The following is an 18187-nucleotide window of genomic DNA, read 5'->3' on the forward strand; positions in this document are numbered from 1 at the left end:
TAACCTTAACCATAACCAACACATGCCTAACCCTTAAACTTACCTTCAAATGTGCAGAGGACTCCCCAAGTGCTGTGTTTAATTTATTTTAAAGTAGGCCTGTGTATTATTTTTAATTCTCATTATAAGAGTTCTTTGTTTCTTATTAGAGGTTAACAGTTTTATATTATGTAATAAATAGCCTAATAAATGCAAAAAAACTGTAGTTTTTGTCTGATATAACAATAAAAAACTATGAAATATGTTTTGCGGCTCCAGACAAAAAAATGTTTTGGAAAAAGGAGCAAAATGGCTCTTTTGGTCAAAAAGGTTGCAGACCCCTGCCCTAACCCTAATCCTAAACCTAACCCTAACCAAGTCTTCACCCTAACATTAATGATTCCCCTCATGGGGACCTCCAATTTGTCCCCATAAGGGAAGCCAGTCCCCACACGTGACTATGTAAACAGATTTAGGTCCCCACAAGTATAGTAATGCTAGACCACACACACACACACACACACACACACACACACACACACACACACACACACACACACACACACACACACACACACACACACATTAAAGCCTTAAGCCTACCTGGGGTATTTCAATTGTTTAGTAACCAACTCATTTGAGTATTAACTCTGAATGTGCTTTGTGGTGTGGCTCTTTAAGGCAAACACTTTGCTAATTGGTCTTTTGTGTTGAAGAACTGTGCACACATTAGCAATTATGATGACTGTTACATCAGGAGGCAATTATAATAAACTGTAAAGGCTGCTGTGACCTGTGAATTGGTCTGCTGCACACAGTGCTGCTTGAAAAGTGAACTGAGAGCTCTTAGCTGTTCAACAAAGCAGGAAAGAATATGCTGGTTGGCGCTTCGCACATTAGCATGCAATGGTGCATCATGCTGGTGACTGTGCAGTTGGTAAATTGTTTATGTCAACAGTTTCCTGGACTGACCGTTACTGACCTTTACAGTAAGCTGGGATTTCCTTCATGTTGTTGCTCTGCAGAAAAACTGCCCTGTGGTTCTGTCTCAGCTGATGGTCTGTGTTCATGAGGGTCAAGGAAACGGGGAAAATCCAATCCTGTTTAAAAGTGTGTGTGTTTGTTTGTTTCACCCCATATGTGCAACTTTGGAAACAATGACCTCTCCTGGGAAGTAGTCCAAACATTTTTGTCGCCTCTGTCTCTTCCTTTTGCTCTTCCTTTTTCGCTCACAGTCAGGCTGACATGCAGCGGGCACCCGCCCCAGAAAAACACAGCAGGTTTCACTGCTATGACTTTGTTCCTTGTTACTATTAATATCCTTCTTCAATCTCACACAATGCTCCCAGGTCTTTATAATAAGTAGTTTACTCTACCTACGTTCTAGGAATTTCAGTGGAAAATGATCAGTTGTTTGATTCATTGATTACAACCAGAATCAACAGTTTGTTCACAGGTTTGTATAGAGGTAAATTCATCTTTTGACTTTTTGGTTATTGGACTTATAGGGTTGAAGCCTCGAGGTTTTGCTTTTTGACCGGCGTCATTTCGTATTTTTATAAACAGATGTAAGAAAAAATTGCTTTTTTGAACATTAAAGCATGAAACATAAGCATTAGAAACACACAATACTTATTGGAATCTGAAAATTAGCATAAGCCAGATTTAACTTAAAAATCCTTGGCACATTCCATTGTATAACACAGATCGACACCCGTAAATTTCATTGTAACTTGGTTTCTTTCAAATCCATAAAACTAATCTGTTTTCGTTGTTTTGTTTTTTCACTCAGATTATATAGTTCCTTATTATCTTATTTCCATGTTAATCATCTTAGTTTAAAAATGCTAATATCAACAATGCTAACACGCTGAGGTTTAGCAGGTTCACTGTTTGCCACATAAACCATCTCAGCATATTAAGCATGCTAAGATTTGCTAATCAGTAACACAAATTACGTCTGAGACAGATGTTGATGTCATTAGTGTCGCCGGTATTTGGTCATCCAAATATGAGACAAATTTAAATGTGCACCAGATGATCCCAGTATAAGAAGAAGTTCAAACTTCAACTTTAAAAAAAGTCTTTCACCTTGGTCATATATTTCCATTATTTCTCTGTCGAAGCCCATTAGGTCCTTTTCTTTACTCCCTGTACCGTGCTGAACTCATAAACACAGCAGCAGCTTGCCTGCAGTCAGCAGCATATGTTGCCTACTGCTATTGAGCGATGCTGTATTCTGTGAGAAAAGGGTTGAGGCTATTAAATGGGCGAGAGGGGGGTTTGCATATTTCAAGTCCCAACACAAAGGCCTTGTAACGTACTTCTGTGCATAGGGAAATAGCAGGGATTTAGTTTGAAGCTATATACAGGGGAGGTGAAACAATTATGGGTGCTGTGGAATTTGGTGCATTATTGAAAAGCACATTAATTACAACAATTTAAACACAGGGGGGATTAAAGCAGCCATTACTGCTGACTTGAAGTTGAAATTATTAATGGGAGACATCGGGCTGTTTTAAATCATTGTGTCGACGCTGAGCAGAACAGTGTGCAGGATTGTGTGTGTGAATATGTTCGACCCTCCTAATGAGTTCAGAACAATTTGAGAGTTTTGCAGCAGCTGTCACACACTGTGGATCACCAATGGCATGTTTCAGCATCCCTCCCCTCGAACCCAAGCAAGTCCAACTGCTTTCTGCCAAATGAGTTTGGTTCGCAAGGCAGATGAAAGAGGAAGATAAAGAGGGCGAGGAAGAGGAGAGAGGAATCGAGGGATGGGAGAAGGAGGAGGGAGGGGGTTGCTGGGGCTCTGAGCTACAGCTCTGTATTGGACGTCTGAACGAGAGGGGTTGGGTCTTTCTCCATCTCTCTCACCACCTCCACTGAGAAGCAGAGAGTGAGCAGCACACAAACAGCTGCCCCCCCCCCCCCCACACACACACAGCTAGAGGCAGAAAGAACCATGCCAGGACACGGGACGGACCCACACATTGCTTCCAGGACCGTGAGGAACCAGCAGGATGAGGACGGCAGCAAAGAGTGAAGACATCGGAGCGGGACAGGCTAAGGGAAAGGGGATGAAGACGGAGAGACAGAATCACACAGACTGAGCTGCAGTTTCCCCACCTGTCAGAGAAGTTTGAATGAGTGCATGCTCTCATGGCGGGACCGACCCCACAGGAGCCCTTAAAGGTGATTATTACAACACTGCATCTTTTTAATTTGTGATATTATTCTCACCTCGTCGTTTGGCGAGGCATTTCTTGTTAGCTTCCATTACATTATTCAATTATTCATTTGTTCTTCAATCATTCAGTTAAAGCACACATGTGTATAATGAACACAGTTAGGGCTGCAAGCAAGGATTTCTTTATAAATTCATTTTGTTATTATTTCTTTGATTAATGGTCTGTAAAATGTCAGAAAATGGTTTGTCGCACATTTGCATGAAGCTCTCTTCAGATTAATCAAAGATAAATAATCAATGTACAATGATGTAAAATAGAGAAATGTTGCTTGATAAATGATTTAGTTTATTCTATTGATTATTAAAATTGTGGCCAATTAACTAATCCTAACGCTATAAAATGACAGGGGAAAAAATTGCTGTCCCAATATCACAGAGCCCAAGGGGTTGCCTCAAATGTTCTTATAATGTCCAAACGATGTTACAAAACCAAAAAAGAAGAAAATGCACACATTTTGGAAGGTGAAACTGGCAATTCACTTAATGATTTAATCTATAAAAAGCCAGAAGATATTGAACAGAAATCACCTCCCTATTTCTAAACAATGGTTCAAAACCAAAAAAAACAGTTGAGGTGCTGAAACCCAGACATTATCACAAAATAAACCTTAACAAATTTAGGAAATGTACACATTTGATTGTGGCTTGATTGATAACAATTTAAAAAATGTTGCCAATTGACAAACTAATAATGGAATAATAGAAAACCAAGTCGGCTCTTAACTCAAAGCCAGCTATTTAGGGTTATTTTAACCTCTCTGATAACAGCTGGGATAACCCATTGTTGGTGTTTTTTGTAGTGAGTGAATTATTGTAACTCATTGCATCAGCTCTAAGTAGACGGACCTGTCTCACTCCGTCAGTCTCGTTCTGTATCATGAGGCTTTACCTCCCAGCAGCCGTGTGCACATCCACAAGTCAAACACGGTCCTTGACTCCTCTAAATGTTATGAAGAGCTCATGGCCACAGTGGACAGCAGAGGGAATATGAGGTGCATCCAGCTGACATCAGTCTGTCAGCATCTTTGTGGAGAAAAGTAGGAAATTAATTTGACAAACATCCTGTGACCCCTATCTTCTCCCTGAATTGCTGCTGAATTGTGTTTTTATTTTATGTCATAATCAGATTTTATAGAAAAGTAGTAGCTGGGGAGTCATCTTTCTGTAAAAGACTATCGCTTACACTACCAACGTTGTTCGTTTGATTGATCGAAAACAACAAAAGAGAATATGTAATGTGCTGAGATGACAGCCCGCGAAACCGACACCGCAAATGAGAGGCTAAAAATCTGTAGTAGTAAGCAAAACAGAAGTGCCTTACTGCACTTTTAAAACAGAGGAAATGAAGACTCCTCGGGCTGGATCAGGGCAATAAGGCTGCTGCCTCATAACCCCACGACCGTCAATGCTACCTTATTAAAATCAGTATATACCATACACTTCCACACATACACTAATATAGCCTTTAATATTGCTTGTCATAAATGTTACATAAAGTGTATCCCTGCTGGCACTGAGGTAATAAAATCCCCTTTAGCTGGGGATTCGCTTCAACAACAAAGCAGGCAATATAAAGAAAATAAATATATTCCTTATATTTGGGATTTTGTGTATCAATTTGCCTTCAGCTGGAGAGCGCTCCACTTCACTTGTACTCTGCCCCATGGCATAAAGTGAGATTTGTGAAGCTTGGGCGGTTTTGCTCCAGAGCTTAGAAATTCCTCTGCAGCCTCGCTGTCAAATCAAGAGTTTCTTCACTCAGAAGAAGACAAGTAGTTGTTGTTGTATTGATTGTGAATCCGAACCTCTGATCAATAATATTGAATGAGGACATTAGCATTTAATGGCGGATCATTTGCCTTTTGGACACCACCCCAAAACAAAACTGCCACGTCAACTGCTGGTTGTTAACTTGCTGTATAATAGGCTAATTGAGAGTAAGAGTTGAGATCAGCAGAAATGAATTAAAGGGACAGTATAACATAAATTAAAACAAAAAATGTTGTTAATTAACATGTATATTAGCAGTATATTGGCCCTTTATTAGCCATTATAAAACACTTATTAATGCCTTATTCTACATGACAGTATTCTACAAGTAATAGGCCATTAGTTGAGAGTTTTTCCTCAATAACCCTCTAATTAGTGCTTATTTATTGCAAGTAAGGAAGTTGTTGTACAAGAGTTTTGGTCTTAATATGCTCTGCTCAATATGGGCCTAATAAGGCAGTAGTACCACAAGAATAGTAATTCTCCCATAATAACACTTAACAAATATGATCTATTCTTATGTAACAATACATGAAACTGTGAACAAAAAGTGTTAATTGTATCTAAATAACTCAAAATTAAGTATTTCTATCTAAGAATATGTTTTGGGGCATTGACAGTTCAGCTACCAATAGCAAGGTGATATTGACCTGTATGTTTCATATTGCACATTTATATTTTTATAAAAATGTGTACTGAAGGTTGGACAGGAAACCAGGTACAGGAAGTAGGAGAAAGTGAACTTCAACTGAATAGCATGGCAGTAGACTCTAGACTACTACTAATTTTCCCTATGCAACCTGAATAGTAAAAGGGTCAAGTCTGTCAGAAAGCAATGACTGTAAGTGTAAGCCTTACACTTACACTGTAAGGATTAGTAACATGTATTGTGTTTATGTGATGACATTTGGAGATGTTTAAAATCAATGAGAAAAATGTGTTAGCATTCACGCTAGCATACACGCTAGCGTTAGCCATACTACTGTATACATCAGGGGAGATTCCCAGTCGATCGCGAGATCTGTCTAAAAATAGAACAACAATATTCTGTTTTATCGTTAATGTCCTATAACATAATCGTCCTGTGCCAGAATAATGCACTTGAACGCATCAAAGCTTTGTGATTAGCCGGCGTGACCCCATGTGTCGGGGCGTGGCTGGTGGGCAGTGGGCACTATTTCGCTGACGTTGTCCGTGTCAACTGGAGTGACAGTCCGCACACACATAAGACCGCAATTATGGCAGTTCTAAGCAAAAAAGCCCAAAATATATAATTTTCACTCCAGGTGGGAAGATGATTATATTTGTATCTATTCCAATTCTAAGTCCATCTGTCTCATCTGCAATGCGAGCGTGGCTTTATCGAAGAAGGGTAATTTAGGAGCGGCATATCAAAACAGTGCACAAACGCTATGAGACGGAATTTCCTCCTAATTCTGCCCTAGGCTCCCAAAAGGGGAGGGGCCTGAAAGGACAGCTAAATGCACAGCAGCTTTTCAAAAATCTTGAAAATCTTGGAACTGGGCGTATCTGAAAGCTTGGGGATTTTTGCGAGCAACGCGACCAACAACCAATCACATGAATCTCCCGCCCCCGACATACATAGCAAAAAACCCCGGGGATTTTATGCGAGCAATATATATATATATAAACTCCCCAAACAGGCGAAAACCTACCAGTTTCACCCACTGTCTCTGCCACCTCCCTCCATGCCTGGTTCCTCCAGTTTGTATCCCGTTAATAGTTCTGGTCGTAAAGAACCGGGTGATTTGCTACCGTAATTTCTCGTTTGGAATATGAGGAAATGAACTGCGGTCTGGTTCTCCCTGCTTACACGCGGTTTGATTGGCTAGCGCTTCTACTGTCAGATTTGCATAAACAGGATTTGATTGGCTGACGCTTCCAGCTCAGGTTCAAAAGTTGAACATTGCTCAACTTTTGAATCCTGGAAATCCTGGAAATCTTTGCTTCTCTCCCCCACAATGCAGTTCGGCGAAAAGCGAGGCAAAGTGACGTCATCCCCATTCAAAGTCAATGGGCAGAGAAGCGTTGGAAGCGTTGGAAGATTTGTTTAAAGCTGCTGTGTGGACGTACCGTGGCAAATGAAGCCGATGACGTCACTTCTTCTTCTGCTTTGGGTTTACTGGCAGGCCGCAAACTACTTCACGGCGTATACTGGGACTGGCTTCAGTAGAAGCTGCTGGGACTCCCACTGAAGCCTTCCGAGTAAATCGCCAGAACGCCGACACCTCCTCATCTCCACCGCTCCCATGTTTTATTTTGTGTTGCCATAAGTTAGTCTCTCTGCGTTTCTGCGCTGGGCTGATGCTAATGCTAATAATGCTAATGCGAGGATAATGAAATGGCGGCTACACAAAACTTTTTGGGAGTTTTACGGGGCGTGGTTTGCAATCCGCCCAGCCAATCAGAAATAGGAACCTTTTTCTCCCACGAAAGTCCCTGCTCTCTAGCAGGGACGGGAAAGGGGGTGAAAAGGTTCTCATGAACTAATTTTAGTACCTGCTCTTTTTGGTGTGAACGCGACAAAAGAGTTCTCATGAACTAAGTTCTCATGAACCTTTGTGGGAAAAGTACTGCGGTGTGAATGCGCCTAGCTATTACCCACTGTAGTATGTGACGTGTGAATAAACTCCAACTCTGTATCAACAACACTGTTGCGTAGCTTCAGTTAAATACTTGTATGTGTGTAGATTAGTATTAATCGTACAAAGGTCAGTTTTATACAAGTAGAAGTGTGTGTTTACCTGGTAGTAGGCTGTCAGTAATGGCTACGCCTCTCTATTTGGACTGGTAGATCTCGGCAGACTGGCAACTTTAAAAAGTAGATCTCGGTTCAAAAAAGGTTGGGCACCCCTGGTATACATGCTTATTGCACAGATAGCATTAGAGATATTTACCTTGTTTACACTTAGCGGTCATATGTGTTAATCTGTGTATGTTACACTTGCATGTATGAGATCATTAAGTGTCTTGTAACTTTTTTTTTTATAGTTTCACTCCGTTTGAATGTCAGTGGACTGCAAATAAGTCAATAGGGGCATGGCGGCTCATTCTGGCTCTCAAAAGCAACCTGATCTCACCAGAATGCGTGACTCCACCACGACTTCTTAACACCACAATGCGTGGTGGAGTCACGAACTTTGTTACATTTACGTGTCGGCACCACGCAAACAACCCCTATGTAAAGTGAATGAGGCTCCTTTGTCGTGGTGCACACACGCATTTCTACAACGTCCCGCAGTGAGCTTTTATTCTCTAAAACGTTTTTTTAAATCTACTTTATAGCTTGTAGTAACTCACGGGAGGCTTCTTTTATTTTATTTGTATTCATAATAATTTTAATTTTTCGTCAGAATGTAAAAATTACATTAGTTACGAATTTGTGTTCTCAAAAAACAGTGCATTGTGTGTAAGCAACTGTGATTTTTATTAAATTAGTTCGTTTTTAAGGAAGGCCAGAGCTTCAGCTGTGTCAAATAGATTGTTCCCTTTAGTTAACGTTATTTAAAAGATAATGATCATGTCCCCTGTATTGTATTACGAGCGTCCATTCCCATTGGATAACGGAGAATTGTACACCCGGAAGTAAGTATTCTCCTTACTGTCGATTGATTTTACAGTGATATCTGCACTACTCATCGACTAAAAAACACCAGATTATCCTTGTTAATTACACAACATTGATTGGTTGGAATTGTGTGCAATGCTTTTGTATTTTCCCCCTTCGATTCGGAGAAACAAATGTTTTTTCTGAGTTTTAGGATGGCCGAAGACACTACACTACCCAGAATCCTCAGCTATCGTTTGGGACTACACCATGTGCTTAGCTTGACAAACCCGTGATCAGTCCTCAACCTCTGTGATTGGATGTTGGAGTGGCAGTGTGCAAAGTTTACACAGAGCGTCAAAAAGGACTTTGAAATGGAATGAAACCCATCGACGGCACACTATTCAAAACAGGAATCGAACGTGTCCTCCCCCCCCCCCCCCTTAGGTCACAGGCTCCTCCAACAGTGCTACCTATGAGTACTACGCAATAAAACAGATAGGCCTACACAGAAAAAATAGTGAAATAGTGCAATAAGAGTCTACAAGTGATTGGAATATGATATATTTAAGCAATAGCTCATGACAGGCCGTGGTATATGCTCATTATATCACAGCTAAGGGGCGTGGTTCGGCCCGACGCGAAGCGCAGGCAGTTTGCTTTTCAGCCCAACGGTATACTGTTTTTCTCAGACGCGGAGGGATACTGACTTGTTGTGAAAAGTAACTTACAATTCTACCCATGGTATACGCTCAGTATATCACGGCTAAGAACCAATCAGATTGCTTGATTTGACTTGTCCGTTTTATAATAGATAAATATTTTTTAAGTAGCAGCCAGATGAATGTTATGGATGTTGTTTCTAAGTTCAGGTGTTTAATAATCGTATAGCCTGTGGGATGAAGCTGTCTTTGTGTCTGGTGGTTTTAGTCCGGATGCTGCGGTACCGCCTGCCAGACGGCAGCAGACAGAACAGTTTGTGGCTGGGGTGATGGGGGTCTTTTATAATCCTGAGGTCTTTCTTTAAGGTTAACCTGGTATTTTTACTCCACTACATTTATTTTAGTTGCTTTATAGATTTGGATTAATGATGTGAAATATAAACAACCCTTAAATCAGACTTTAGTTACACCTGAGTGAAATTCAGTGAAGGTGATTGTCAAGTGCCAACAATCAGGAGAGATATTTGATAGTTGGTGCTTGAGAAGACTACATATTTATCTGCAGATCCGTTTAAAGCATATTCATTACTCGTTATTCTCTAATAGTTAATTAAAGACTGTATATAATTGCTATTTTGCACATCCCTTTCAAGATTTCAAGATTTTCTAAGGTTTATTGACATATCATATACACAACAGTGTAGTTATGCAATGAATGAAAAACTTGGGTCACAGGATCCTCAACAGTGCATTACAAGACATCTATCAATATGTGTGTATACTTCCACCATTACACTGTCGTATTCTGCACATTTCTTATTCTATCTACATACATAAGATTATAATTAATGTGTATAATATCAGTTAAAATAAGTGCTTCAACATAGTTAACATTGCAGGAAAGTTGATTGTCAAGTTCCAAAACAAACCATGCAATTTAGACTTAGTCAGGCTTAATATTTATCTGTAGATAGATACCCCCAAAGCTTTTTTCCTATTTAAAAGAAGACCTTAACCTAAAGTATTCTTTAATGTTTAAATAAAGCCTTATTAGTTAGCACATCCTCCTATCAGGCACTAAACTGTTTTATTCTAGATATCATTTGAGTATCTTCTTGATATTTTCTATTCTATATTTATATCATTGACCTTCTACTTTCCCACTATTTTGTATGTACTCTTAATATTTAAATATTTTCATAAAATATAACACATTCAAAAGTGCTTTAGAGAAATGAAAGACATTAAGAAAAAGGCATTTTAAACAGTCGTTAAAAAGCAACACAATCTTCCTGCATTGCAATTACTCTAAACGTGCAATAACGTGCTTTAACCAGTAGGTGGTTTGGGTTAAAAAGCTGTAAAGTTTACAATGTTAACAAAATAAAATATACTGCTGTTTCTGGTTTAGTTTACGACGAATATTATTTTGTTATTGTTTTGATATTTGTAACACAAAAGCGATTGAAAAACCCCACAGCAACACAGAAAAGATGGTCTTAACATGACCCAGTGGTCTAGTAGTTAATAAAAAACAACTAACTTTATTGTGAAATTAAAACAGAACGGTAAAATGATAGTTTCCGGTCTATTCTGAGCCCGATCTCTGTAGATAAATAGAGAACTACGACAGATGTGTAATATTTAATGCAGCCAAACCATTTATTACAATGCATTCATGTGATGACTTTCAAAGAGTAAAGCAAGCACTGCTGAATAAAGTATGATTTTCTCTTTTACGAAACCTTTTTATATGGAATGCAGTTGGAGGTCAACCAATCAAAGAGCTTGAGGACTGATCACGGGGTTTGTCCATGGGTTTGTCAAGCTAAGCACATGGTGTAGTCCCAAACGATAGCTGAGGATTCTGGGTAGAGTAGTGTCTTCTGCCATCCAAAAACTCCGAAAAATCTTTGTTTCTCCGAATTGAAGGGGGAAAATACAAAAGCATTGTACACAATTCAAACCAATCAATCTTGTGTAATTAACAAGGATAATCTGGTGTTTTTTAGTCGATGAGTAGTGCAGATATCACTGTAAAATCAATCGACAGTAAGGGGAATACTTACTTCCGGGTGTACAATTCTCCGTTATCCAATGGGAATGGACGCTCGTAATACAATACAGGGGACATGATCATTATCTTTTAAATAACGTTAACTAAAGGGAACAATCTATTTGACACAGCTGAAGCTCTGGCCTTCCTTAAAAACTAACTAATTTAATAAAAATCACAGTTGAATTACACACAACGCACTGTTTTTTGAGAACACAAATTCGTAACTAATGTAATTTTTACATTCTGACGAAAAATTAAAATTATTATGAATACAAATAAAATAAAAGAAGCCTCCCGTGAGTTACTACAAGCTATAAAGTAGATTTAAAAAAACGTTTTATAGAATAAAAGCTCACTGCGGGACGTTGTAGAAATGCGTGTGTGCACCACGACAAAGGAGCCTCATTCACTTTACATAGGGGTTGTTTGCGTGGTGCCGACACGTAAATGTAACAAAGTTCGTGACTCCACCACGCATTGTGGTGTTAAGAAGTCGTGGTGGAGTCACGTATTCTGGTGAGATCAGGTTGATCAAAAGAGTTTGCCTGGCTGTTTAATCTATGTTCACACTGAGACAGTACAACACATAGAGAGAACAGTACACCTATTGTGTAAGTACATACAAGCAGGTCACACAGTATAGATCACAAATACATAAACTATTAAAAATCCGTTTTTATTAAAAAGTACAGGCTGCATATATGTTCTCAGCCTTGGAGAAACTTGACATCCCATAAGAAATGTTACCATGTTACGAGACACATGTACCAAAACATATGTTTTGGTACATGTGTCTGAACCTCTCTTTAGTGGTTCATTAATAAAACAGATATTTCAACTACTGTTGAGGTTAATTTCAGTAGTTGTGTGCTATAATGTATTTACAAAGAGTGAATATGTGGCAACTTTAGAGTAGGGAACCTGTTCAGGTCAATTAGAGTCAAACTACTAGCTTATGGTTATGAACAAGACTTCACTTTAAAATAGGGAACATATTCTTAGATAGAAATACCTAATTTTGAGTTATTTAGACTTAATTAACACTGTACTTTCATGTCTTGTTACATAAGAATAGATCATATTTGTTGAGTGTTATTATGGGAGAATTACTAGTCTTTTGGTACTACTGCCTTATTAGGCTCATATTGAGCAGCGCTTATTAATCTGTTAAGTAACATCTTGCAAGAAACAGCGTCTGAGGGCTTCTTAACATTTAACAAACTATGAATGTGTCATACCCACTTAACGGGAAGAAACTCAGCTACCTCTGAATGAGCACTAAGCCTAAGAGTGCTAACGCACATAGCACATGATTCACGGTATAAATATTGTATACTTCATCGGATCTGCACAAACAATATATCATACGAACGCTGAGATTCCACAGATTCCAATGGTATAAATATCATCACTCCATGACCAAAAACTCGTGGCAGCGAAGGCGAAACCAGACAACACACAACTTAGCTTTACGTAGTCAAAACGGCAAATACGTCTTACCTTGCTGTTTTCTGATCAAAAGTTGTGTTAAATGGCATTAAAATGCATAAAAACGCTGCTGAAGGTTAATCCAATGTCTCTGTGTCACTTTGAAATTATTACTGATAATCCATCATCATATTTATGGCAATATTCATATTTTTCATATAGAGTGTGACGGAGCTTCCGGTTTTGAGCAAACTGTGTGTGCATCACTCTCAATCCTCAATGGTAATGTTTAGATGGATTTAGGAACTTCCCCTCGATTCTATTGGCTCTAACGGTTAAAAAGTGGTGTCAATCACCAAAATCTACCAATGGGTTCCAGAGAAATGGCAAATACATATAAGAAATGGGTTTTATTTGGACGGAAACTATAATTTACATTTTTTTACTATGTTCAATCTGAAACCTGCAAAAGAGGTTCAGGGCTTAACAGGTTAAGACCAAAACTCATGTACAACAACTTCTACTTGCAATAAATAAGCACTAATTAGAGGGTTATTGAGGAAAAACTCGCACATGTCTTCAGTTCAAACTTTAACGCATACTGTCCACCTGAGTGGACGTATAAAACATTTATTTTCTAAATTTGGAAAAACTAGATAAAAAGTTAAAATCTTCTTTTTCATGCCCCAACAGCAATAAAAAACACTTGGTAAAAAAATCCTGACTGAGGTTTTCATAATTCATTCATGAAAGGTAATATAAAGTGTTACCAAACTTTTTTTTCCTCTTGCATCTAATGCTATTTTTAAATCCAAATGGTTTTAGTGTGGGTTGCCGATTGTTGGGATATCGCCATACAGATGTCCCTTTAAACCTGACTCTATCTCAATGTGTGTCTAACTTGTGTTCCAGACTCAGCAGAAGTGCATTGCCATCTTTGCTCTTCTTTGCTGCTTTGCTGTGCTGGCGGTGCTAATCTTCTCATCGGTGGACATTTGGGGGGACGATGAGGACGGGATCACAGAGGAAAACTGCAGCCGTGACTGCCAGTAAGATGTTCTGCAAGTCTCAAATAATAACACAATAAGGCATGTCAAAAACAAGGTTTGCCAATCATGTATCCGGGAAAAAATCAATGAAAATGTGCACACAATTACATTTCTCTAAGTCAGGGGTGTCAAACTCAAGGCCCGGGGGCCAAATCCGGCCCGCGACTTCATTTTATGTGGCCCCACAAGAGCTTGCAAAGAATATAATATGTTTATTATACGGTTACATGCTACTTTACAGAAGCACGTTGCCCATAAACTACATGTCCCACAATGCATCTGAAATTTGCCTTTTTTCTCAATTTGCCTTCTTTCCTTCAAAATATGCATTTTTTTTCTTCAAAATATGCTTTTTTTCTTAGAATTTGCCTTTTTCTCAAAATGTTACTTTTTTTCAAATGTCTCTTCTTTTTTTTGTTTTTCCAGAATTTGGCTTTTCTTTTTAAATAATTTTGTGACATGCACACTGAAGAGACTTGCAATTATTTGCTTTCAGACTTCTGCTTTCAGACGTATCTGAAAATAATCCAATGCAGAGGCAATCATGTAATATAATAAATGATGTTATATATATATTAATATTTATATATGTATTTTATATAGTCTTAAAGTTACAACCGGCCCTTTGAGTGAAACCATAACGCTGATGTGGCTCGCGATGAAATTGAGTTTGACACCCCTGCTCTAAGTCATTCTTATACCTTAACAAAACCTGGTGCCTATATTTCTTACACAGCATTTTGACTACAAAAATGTGGTCAGGGATACACATTTGTTATCACACAGGAATCTCCGAAATATTGCCTTGTTGACTGTTTTCGATACTGGCCTGACTCAAGCAGCATTACTGGGGTCAATTTATCAGATTTCATATAGTTTCCTTGAGGGACACCATGGCCAAAGACTTGCCTGAGGATGCAAAATACATTTTATTGTCAACTAAAAGTTAAGTTGTATTGTGCAACTTCGTGTTGTTTCGTATCATGCCGTGTCGTGTCGATTATCTTTTCTTGTAGTGTAATATCATGTTGTATAGGATCGTATCTTTTAATAATCTATAAATCTCGTTATAGCATTGTATCTTATCTGATCTGTTTTGCAGTTTGTTCGCATCATGTTGCCTCATATGTTGCTGTGTGACACCTAAACACACTTTTTGAAGCTACGCCTTAAACTCAGGAAGCTTGTATTACTTTCAGAATCGTGCTTGTGGAGAATATTCCAGACGACCTTTCTCTCCCCTTGGATGGCAGACCCCACCTCCCTCTCTCTCTTGGCTTTAATACTTTGTTGGACCAGGCAAAGCACTCAGTTGAGGTGGTGTCTCCGGTCTGGGCCTTAAACCCCTGGGACCTGGAAACAACGCCAAGCAATGCCAAACAGGTACAACATCATTTGGATTCAGAATCAGATTTCTTTATATTCCATTAAATGTACATACAAAGGGAATTTGTGTTTGGCACCAGCAAAGCAACAGTATAGATACAGAAAATAAATGACATCTATTAGTCTAAAAGTGACTTAGTGGCAGTCATAAGAAAAGTGCTAAGGAGAGTGTACTTCCATTGACATGATAGCATGATACTCAGTTGTCCTGACAATAAACAAATGAATATACATTAAAATCAGTTGATGATGTTGGTTATGGTCTTGCTTGTAGAATGTCCAATGGAGCATGGTTGGTATTGTTACGCCCCGGTCTAGGGGAACCTAGTCGTAGCATATATGTGCACTCCCCCCACTCTGCACTCCCAAGAAATGTCAATGACACAGAAAATCAGCTTTTTGAGATGTGATAAACTCAAAAGAGGTGAGACAACCCCAACACAACAAACACAAACCCTCTTTACAGAGTTTCCTGAAACTTGCCTAACAAAACAAATAAAATAAAATACAGGCTTCTTGCGTAACTCCTACCAGACAAACAGGAGAACAAGGGGTTCAAACTAAAGGGTTTCTCACTCCTAGACAAATCAAAGCGTCAAGACATTAAGACAGATTAAATTAGCTTAGCTTTACTAAGTACATACAAAAATGTCACAGGCCCATAATAACACTTAACAAATATGATCTATTCTTATGTAACAATACATGAAACTGTGAACAAAAAGTGTTAATTGTATCTAAATAACTCAAAATTAAGTATTTCTATCTAAGAATATGTTTTGGGGCATTGACAGTTCAGCTACCAATAGCAAGGTGATATTGACCTGTATGTTTCATATTGCACATTTATATTTTTATAAAAATGTTGTACTGAAGGTTGGACAGGAAACCAGGTACAGGAAGTAGGAGAAAGTGAACTTCAACTGAATAGCATGGCAGTAGACTCTAGACTACTACTAATTTCCCTATGCAACCTGAATAGTAAAAGGGTCAAGTCTGTCAGAAAGCAATGACTGTAAGTGTAAGCCTTACACTTACACTGTAAGGATTAGTAACATGTATTGTGTTTATGTGATGACATTTGGAGATGTTTTAAAATCAATGAGAAAAATGTGTTAGCATTCACGCTAGCATACACGCTAGCGTTAGCCATACTACTGTATACATCAGGGGAGATTCCCAGTCGATCGCGAGATCTGTCTAAAAATAGAACAACAATATTCTGTTTTATCGTTAATGTCCTATAACATAATCGTCCTGTGCCAGAATAATGCACTTGAACGCATCAAAGCTTTGTGATTAGCCGGCGTGACCCCATGTGTCGGGGCGTGGCTGGTGGGCAGTGGGCACTATTTCGCTGACGTTGTCCGTGTCAACTGGAGTGACAGTCCGCACACACATAAGACCGCAATTATGGCAGTTCTAAGCAAAAAAGCCCAAAATATATAATTTTCACTCCAGGTGGGAAGATGATTATATTTGTATCTATTCCAATTCTAAGTCCATCTGTCTCATCTGCAATGCGAGCGTGGCTTTATCGAAGAAGGGTAATTTAGGAGCGGCATATCAAAACAGTGCACAAACGCTATGAGACGGAATTTCCTCCTAATTCTGCCCTAGGCTCCCAAAAGGGGAGGGGCCTGAAAGGACAGCTAAATGCACAGCAGCTTTTCAAAAATCTTGAAAATCTTGGAAACTGGGCGTATCTGAAGCTTGGGGATTTTTGCGAGCAACGCGACCAACAACCAATCACATGAATCTCCCGCCCCCGACATACAAAGCAAAAAAACCCCGGGGATTTTATGCGAGCAATATATATATATATAAACTCCCCAAACAGGCGAAAACCTACCAGTTTCACCCACTGTCTCTGCCACCTCCCTCCATGCCTGGTTCCTCCAGTTTGTATCCCGTTAATAGTTCTGGTCGTAAAGAACCGGGTGATTTTGCTACCGTAATTTCTCGTTTGGAATATGAGGAAATGAACTGCGGTCTGGTTCTCCCTGCTTACACGCGGTTTTGATTGGCTAGCGCTTTCTACTGTCAGATTTGCATAACAGGATTTGATTGGCTGACGCTTTCCAGCTCAGGTTCAAAAGTTGAACATTGCTCAACTTTTGAATCCTGGAAATCCTGGAAATCTTTGCTTCTCTCCCCCACAATGCAGTTCGGCGAAAAGCGAGGCAAAGTGACGTCATCCCCATTCAAAGTCAATGGGCAGAGAAGCGTTGGAAGCGTTGGAAGATTTGTTTAAAGCTGCTGTGTGGACGTACCGTGGCAAATGAAGCCGATGACGTCACTTCTTCTTCTGCTTTGGGTTTACTGGCAGGCCGCAAACTACTTCACGGCGTATACTGGGACTGGCTTCAGTAGAAGCTGCTGGGACTCCCACTGAAGCCTTCCGAGTAAATCGCCAGAACGCCGACACCTCCTCATCTCCACCGCTCCCATGTTTTATTTTGTGTTGCCATAAGTTAGTCTCTCTGCGTTTCTGCGCTGGGCTGATGCTAATGCTAATAATGCTAATGCGAGGATAATGAAATGGCGGCTACACAAAACTTTTTGGGAGTTTTACGGGGCGTGGTTTGCAATCCGCCCAGCCAATCAGAAATAGGAACCTTTTTCTCCCACGAAAGTCCCTGCTCTCTAGCAGGGACGGGGAAAGGGGGTGAAAAGGTTCTCATGAACTAATTTTAGTACCTGCTCTTTTTGGTGTGAACGCGACAAAAGAGTTCTCATGAACTAAGTTCTCATGAACCTTTGTGGGAAAAGTACTGCGGTGTGAATGCGCCTAGCTATTACCCACTGTAGTATGTGACGTGTGAATAAACTCCAACTCTGTATCAACAACACTGTTGCGTAGCTTCAGTTAAATACTTGTATGTGTGTAGATTAGTATTAATCGTACAAAGGTCAGTTTTATACAAGTAGAAGTGTGTGTTTACCTGGTAGTAGGCTGTCAGTAATGGCTACGCCTCTCTATTTGGACTGGTAGATCTCGGCAGACTGGCAACTTTAAAAAGTAGATCTCGGTTC

At 39.4% G+C, this 18187-nt stretch overlaps 1 long non-coding RNA gene across 1 annotated transcript; it reads left to right on the forward strand.

The window, feature by feature from the left end:
• The first annotated feature begins 2925 nt into the window (after positions 1–2925).
• Positions 2926–15125, forward strand: LOC139434486 (uncharacterized). The gene is made up of 3 exons (XR_011643834.1): positions 2926–3174; positions 13629–13765; positions 14965–15125. It is a non-coding gene; the product is annotated as an uncharacterized lncRNA (long non-coding RNA).
• Positions 15126–18187: the final 3062 nt, after the last annotated feature.

This window comes from Pseudochaenichthys georgianus, chromosome 1 (genome assembly GCF_902827115.2).
Source record: "Pseudochaenichthys georgianus chromosome 1, fPseGeo1.2, whole genome shotgun sequence".
Lineage (NCBI taxonomy): Eukaryota > Metazoa > Chordata > Actinopteri > Perciformes > Channichthyidae > Pseudochaenichthys > Pseudochaenichthys georgianus.